We start from the raw sequence: 6,938 nt of genomic DNA, 5'->3' as shown, positions 1-6,938 counted from the left end.
GAGCCACTGAGTGTTAAGAGGTCAGGGGGATGTTCTGTGGGAACTTGGAAGATAAGAATGTTAAGAGCCGTGCAGACTATGGAGGCCAGGCTTTCGAAGTTCCTTTTTTTTTTCTTTTTCTTTTTTTTGGTGGGGGGGGGGCTGAGGATCGAACCCTGGGCCTTGCACTTGCTAGGCAAGCTCTCTACCGCTGAACTAAATCCCCAACCCCCGGCTTGTGAAGTTTCAAAGGGAAGTTTAAAGACTCTTATCAGAGCCATTTGTTATTTTGAATAAAGATCCTGTAGCTCTGGTTAGCTGGGGCAGACAAATCAACTATGGTTAACAAGATACCAGAACTACTAAAGCAAAACTTTTCTTTGCTGGATTACTTGATGCTGGTCAGCTGGGGCTAAGAAATTAGTGGTGATTAAGAAGCGACCAGCATCACTGAGGTGAAATCTGGGAAGTGTTTTCTGGAGCACAAAGCAGCTGTGTTCTAGAGTCAGCCAAGGTTGGACTTCATGCTGGCAGCTGGACTTGGCTAGTCACTCACGTGGTACTGGTTTGGAAGGCATGAAGGGGTCATGGAGAGCAGCTGAGGCTTGGCACTGTGAGAGACCGGGAGGGGCCGTTGGTGAAGCTCCAGCCTCAGTGGCAGCTGAAAGCCCAGGACTGAAGGGGTCATGCAGAGAAGTTGAGGCTGGGCACCATGAGGAGAGCCCAGGAGAGGCTATTGGTGAAAGTGAAGTCAGTTGCTGCAGGAGACCCCAGCATTCTGGAGATGCCAGGACCATGGGAGGATCACCAAGGACATCAGCAGCCACAGAGTGGAGTCTGGTGGAGCTTAGAAGACAGGCTGTGTGTGCTGCAGAGGGCGGAGCTGGAGAAGTGATCCAAGCCCTTTGGAGGAGCCCAGAAGATCAGGAGTGGATCCCAGACATTGGATGGTTGGAATTTGGTTCTGCTTTGATCTGACTGTGACCGTGCCCTGATTTTTCCTCTTGAAGTAAGGAAGTATTTTGCTGGTGCCCACAGTTAAGAGACTTTGAATTTCAAAAGACTGGATTTTAATAGAAATTGGCTATTTTAAAGGGACTGAAATTTTAATGTGTTTGAATTTAGAAAGGATGGGGCTTTTAAAGTTATTTTTTTAATGTGATATTGGGTATAAGAAAGGAAGAGTTGTGGCTTAATAGTGATGTTTGTGTGTCAAGTTGACAAGAAGTCAGTTGTATTGGCTGTTTTTGAGTCAACTTGACAGAAGCCAGAGTCACCAGAGAGGAACCTCAGTCAGTCACCAGAGAGGAACCTCAGTCAGTCACCAGAGAGGAACCTCAGTCAGTCACCAGAGAGGAACCTCAGTCAGTCACCAGAGAGGAACCTCAGTCAGTCACCAGAGAGGAACCTCAGTTGAGGACATGCCTCCTTGAGACCCAGCTGTGAGGCATTCTCTCATTTAGTGATTAATGGTGGAGGGCCCAGCCCATGGTAGGTGGTGCCATCCCTGGGCTGGTGGTCCTGGGTTCTATAAGAAAGCAAGCTTTGCAAGTCACGATGAGCAAGCCTGTAAGCAGCACCCCTCCATGGCCTCTGTATCAGCTCCTGTCTCCCGGATCCTGCCCTGTTTGAATTCCTATGTGACTTCCTTCAGTGATGAACAGCAATGTGGAAGTATAAGCCAAATAAACCCTTTCCTCCACAAGTTGCTTTTTGGTCATGGTGTTGCACTGCAGCAATAGAAAACCTAACTAAGACAGGGGACACCACAACATGAGGGACTGTATTAAAGAGTCGCAGCATTAGGAAGGTGGAGAACCGCTGCTCTAGGGAATGTCTCTCACTCTTGAAGCGCAGTTCTGGCTTGTACCAGATTTCACTTCCACAGCTGGAGTCACCTTATCTCCTGCCCAAACCTTATCTCCTTCCACATCATGCATGTTCTTGAAGGGTTTACCCTGCTGCCCAGAGCAGAGACCCAGGGGGAATCCCAGGATGTCTCCATGCCTCAGCTGCACCAAACACCACAGGTCTGCAGCAGTCCTCATGCAGCCTTTGCTCCCCATCTGCCACCACAGAGGCACAGTACCTCCCCCACTGGCTGCCTGTCCCACCCCTGGCCCTTCCAGCCACACCCTGGCAATCTGCAGTAGAGCTTCATCAGGGCCCACCTCTGCGCTGAGAGACTTAGAATGAAACCTCCAGTCCTTTCCTGGTGACAGAGTCTGTCCCCTGGGCCTGGACCACCCAGTTCTATTTCCTGCCCAGGGGCTTCTCTCCAGCCCTCTAAGCAGCAGAGGCTAGAAATCCCTGCCTTAAGCAGAGCCTGGTTCTTCTGCCTGGAGATCCACAGTAATTACCACCATCACAGTGCAAAAATCACAACAGCAACTGCTGTTCTAGAATTTACTATGCTGGACTCAGCACTCAATGCTTTCCAGACAAACTCAATGGGTCCATGCAGGAAGTGAGGCTTACTGATCCATGCCATCCCTGTGTAATCAGTGAGGAGACTGAGGCAAAGAGCATCAGTGACACACACACACACACACACACACACACACACACCCTTAGCAAGTGCAGTCGACACTTGAACCCAGGCTTCCTGGTGTCATAGTCTTAACCGTTCACACACACTGGTGAACACGTGGACATGAGAGCACACACGTACCAATCCTGGCACCAAGCACTAGCCTTGTTTTGCCCCCTCATCCGGGGTTAGCCTTGTGACTTCCTTTGACCAATAGAAAGCCAGGAAGCATGAAGGCCTGGGAAAGCCTGGACATTGGAACTGAGCTGTGTTGGGGCTGAATGCCTAGGACGACCTGCACCCACAGGGCTTTGGCCAGAGAGGTTCAGCGTCTTACCTGTGCTGCTTCCTAGCATGGCAAAGCACAGCTCAGTTCCAGTGTCCAGACTTTCCCACTGAGCCCCAGCAACCCACACATTTGGAAGAACATAGGAAGCCATGGCCAGCCCCAGCCTCTGGCTTGGTTCATCTTTGTTTGGGGATTTTTGTTTAGACAGGGTCTTGTGTAGCCCAGGCTGGTCTGGAAGTCGATACATAGTGGAGGATGGCCTTGAACTTCTAATTCTCCATCTCCACCTACCAAGTGCTGGGATTAAAGGCGGCACCACTACGCCAGGTCCTATTCTGTGCTGAGGATGGAACCCAGGACTTCCCAGTACCAGGTTAGCACAGCCATTGGCTCATCTTTTAACCTCAGTTTTCCCCATTTGAAAAGCAGGAACAGTGCCTCTTGCCTTTCAGGTTTGCTGTGAGGACGAAGTATAGGTGACCTCCCTAGACAAGATGGTCACCAGTGAGTGGGACCAGCATACAACCTTATGCATTGTGACTTAGGTCCAGGCCACCCTCCCATCCCCAGGTGACCCAGGAGCACAGTTTTCTACTACTTCCTAGTATTATCCTCTGTGTCTGTGGCCCATGTGGTGCTGGGCACATGGCACCAGGCAGGATGATGCCTTCCATGCCCTAGAGCAGTAGGCTCTGAGACCCTGAGGTCTCAAGGATTTACCCTATCCAGATGTGAACAAGTTTTCCAGGGCAGCTGTATCATGGGCACAAAGAAGCCTGGTCTGCTCCTATCTGGCTATAAAGCACATCCACATTTGAATTCTCACTGTGCCACGGCTTGGCTCAGGCCTGCTTGAAGCAGGAAACTAAGCAGTGCTGCTATGCTGAAAACATTACAAGGTCACTGTTTTCCAAACCAACAGTGTGTACAAGGTGGGTGAATTCAAGACAGTGGCCTGTGAGCTCAGCCTAAGCTTCTCCCTTGCCATAACTACTCCCTCCCCCCCATACACCATTACACTGTGGATATTTCAATAATGTCTTTTGTTTGGATACAACCACTATTTGTGCATTGTTGTCTAGGGTTAGGGACCAGGGACTATCATTACAAAGTTATTGCAAACAGGTGTAGCAGTAATCTTAACAGGTCTTATTAATAAAATCAAACCTGAGGCCAGTTATTGGGGTGAATGCTGGAAGATCAGAGAAGCAGAACAAGCCACAGCTACCTTGCCAGTTCCTCAGCTGATCCTGTTTCCTCAGACTGGATGCCTCTCAGTCCTCATCCAAATGAATCTCAGTTGAACTGTGCTGCTCCAAAGCCTAAAAGCTTAACCAGCCAAAAGCTTCTAGTTTCTGGTCTTCACACCTTATATATCTTTCTCTTTCTGCCATCACTCCCTGGGATTAAAGGCATGAGTCACCATGCTTGGCTGTATCCTTGAACAGATGGATTTCTGCCTCTGGAATGCTAGGATTAAAGGTGTATGCTACCACTGTCTATCCTCTATGTCTATCTAGTGGCTGTCCCGTCTCTGACGCCAGATAAGTTTATTAGGATGCACAATATTTTGGGGAACACAATACCACCACAAACAGGAGCTTTTTTTGTTTGTTTTTTGAGACAAGGTTTCTCTGTGTAGCTTTGGAGACTATCCTGGAACTCACTCTGTAGCCCAGGCTGTCCTCAAACTCACAGAGATCCGCCTACCTCTGCCTCCCAAGTGCTGGGATTAAAGGCCTGCACTACCACCACCCGGCTCCTGTTTTCTTTTTAACAAGATGGAAATGTCCCCAAATTAGACAGTGGTATTGGCTGCACAACTCAGAATATACTGATGATAAACCACTGAGTCACAGGCTCGCACAGAGTGGATTTGTAGCACATCAACTGTCTAAAGCTGTTCAAACTGTGCTCTTCCAAAGGACCCAGGTTCAGTTCCCAGCATCTACATGGCCGCTTACAACCACCTGTAACTCAGTTCCAGGGAATCTGATGCTGCCTTCTGATCTTTATAGGCTGGTGCACACACTTACAACATATACACATAAAATAATGTGGGTCTGGGGATGTGGCTTTCCTAGCATGCATGAAGCCCTGGGTTCCCAGCGCCGCATCAACGGAATGCAATGGAGCCAGTCCATAATCTCAGCTCTCAGGAGGGAGAGGCAGAAGGATCAGAATGGCAAGGCTATCCTTGGCTCCATAGTGAATTGAGGCCAGCCTGGGCTACAAGAGACCCCAAAGACAAACAAAGCAAATTGGTGGGAATAAGGGGGGAAAGAAAGGTAACAAAGCTTGGGGGATTTTACAATCAAAGGTAAACATGATCCAGGTTAGTTGTGGAGCGATATAGCTTCTGTGGAGCCCTGCTCCAGGCTCCATCTCCATCCCCATTCCTGTCCCCGCCATTGAGAGGTGACTGTGGCCAGGACTTCTGGGGCAGAAGCTAGTTAGAGTCAGCTGGGTACTCACTCTTCCACAGCTGGCTCCTCTCAGCCAGGTTGTGAGATCCACCCAGGCCAGCCATCTTCAGGGCTCTAGCAGACGCGCTGCCACTGATCAGCCCGCTAGTCACAGTGACATGTGCTCAGTTTAGCAGACACCGTTCCAATGTGCTTGTTGCAAACCCACAGTACTCCCACCATATTTCCATCATTTCCAGACCAAATCCAGTCACAGCCACAGGCTGCTTTCTGCCGGGAAGTTGCCAGTATCAAAAATCTAATCTCCATATTTATTTTTCTGCTCTGTCTGAAATTCACCTCCATCCCTCCATTACAGATGGTTGCTATAGCAAGCTGAGAGCCTCAAGCTCTGGAACAAATTCTTGGAGTTGCAGAACTACATCCTCAGCTGAGAAATGGGACGATGCAAGAGATTATTGGCCACTGCTTGCAGGATCCAGAGAAATGGTCCAGGAAATTGTGGTGTCCAGGGTCCATTTAGTGACTGCAGCTTACCCCTCCCCAAAACTCATTCCCTGCTTAAGAAATGAGATCAGCCCTAAGAGGAGCTTCCTCCTTCTTGCCCCCCCTCCCTCCCTCCCTCTCTCTTCCCTCCTTCTTTTGAGAGAACATTTCATGTAGCCAGGCTGGCTCAATCACCATCCTCTTTGCTGGATCACAGCTATGCCCCGTGATCCCCAACGTGTACCAACAGTTTCTTATCCCACCACCCATGTGTCTAAGCAGAAATATCAGTCCTCAAAGGCCAAGCCCTGCCATGTCCCCGCAAAGCCTGAGATCTGACCCTAGATGAGTATGCATTCTGAGATGCGCTCTGGCCCTAATGTCGTGCTGGTCACACACTTCCCGCTTTCCATTCCTGACTGTTTTTGAACCCTATCGTAGTTGAGCTGGTTTAACTTCTGGTTATCTAAGTTTCTCAAGGTCAAGTTTATGTTAAAAGTAAATATGTACTCACATAATTGTGATTTCAACTACCATTAAAATAAGAGCTATTTTAGCTGGGTGGTGGTGGCCATGCCTTTAATCCCAGCACTTAGGAGGCAGACGCAGGTGAATCTATGAGTTTGAGGCCAGCCTGGTCTACAGAGTGGGTTCCAGGACAGCCAGGGCTGCCACACAGAGAAACTCTATCTCCAAAAAAACCAAACAAATAAATATAAGAGCTATCAATGTTATCAAGTCATCGTCAAGCATTTGCTGTCTGGGCTTCAGAAACTTGAATAGCCTAGAAAGGGCTCAGAAGCTGACATTCAAAATCTTATAGCCCTCAGTGTGTTTTGAGATGTCTCAAGCTGCTTCAGTGATCTCATGGAAGCATGGACTTCCTAAGGTACCATTCACCCCATTCTCTAGATGAGGAAACTGAGGCCTGGAGAGTACCATTGGTACATGGTACTCTTTGCAGCTGGTAAGTAAACCAGGTGCTTGCTTCCATCAGAAAGCAAGGAGTGGGGTCTGGGGTTTGGCATCCATCCCAGCTTTGTATAGTTGGAGAACCCGTAAAGTTGGGGGAGGGTGGGAACAGGAAGGCATTGCCTGCTAAGGCTGGGGAGTAAGAGGTCACCATAGAACTTGGGTTTAAGACCCCTGGGAAGACTAGGCTTTAGGGAGGACACCTTTCCACAGCAGGCGACAGCTGAGGCTGGGGGATATTATGCAGCTGTGTTGC

This window comes from Onychomys torridus, chromosome 5 (genome assembly GCF_903995425.1).
Source record: "Onychomys torridus chromosome 5, mOncTor1.1, whole genome shotgun sequence".
NCBI lineage: Eukaryota > Metazoa > Chordata > Mammalia > Rodentia > Cricetidae > Onychomys > Onychomys torridus.
This window is presented reverse-complemented; position numbering follows the sequence as displayed.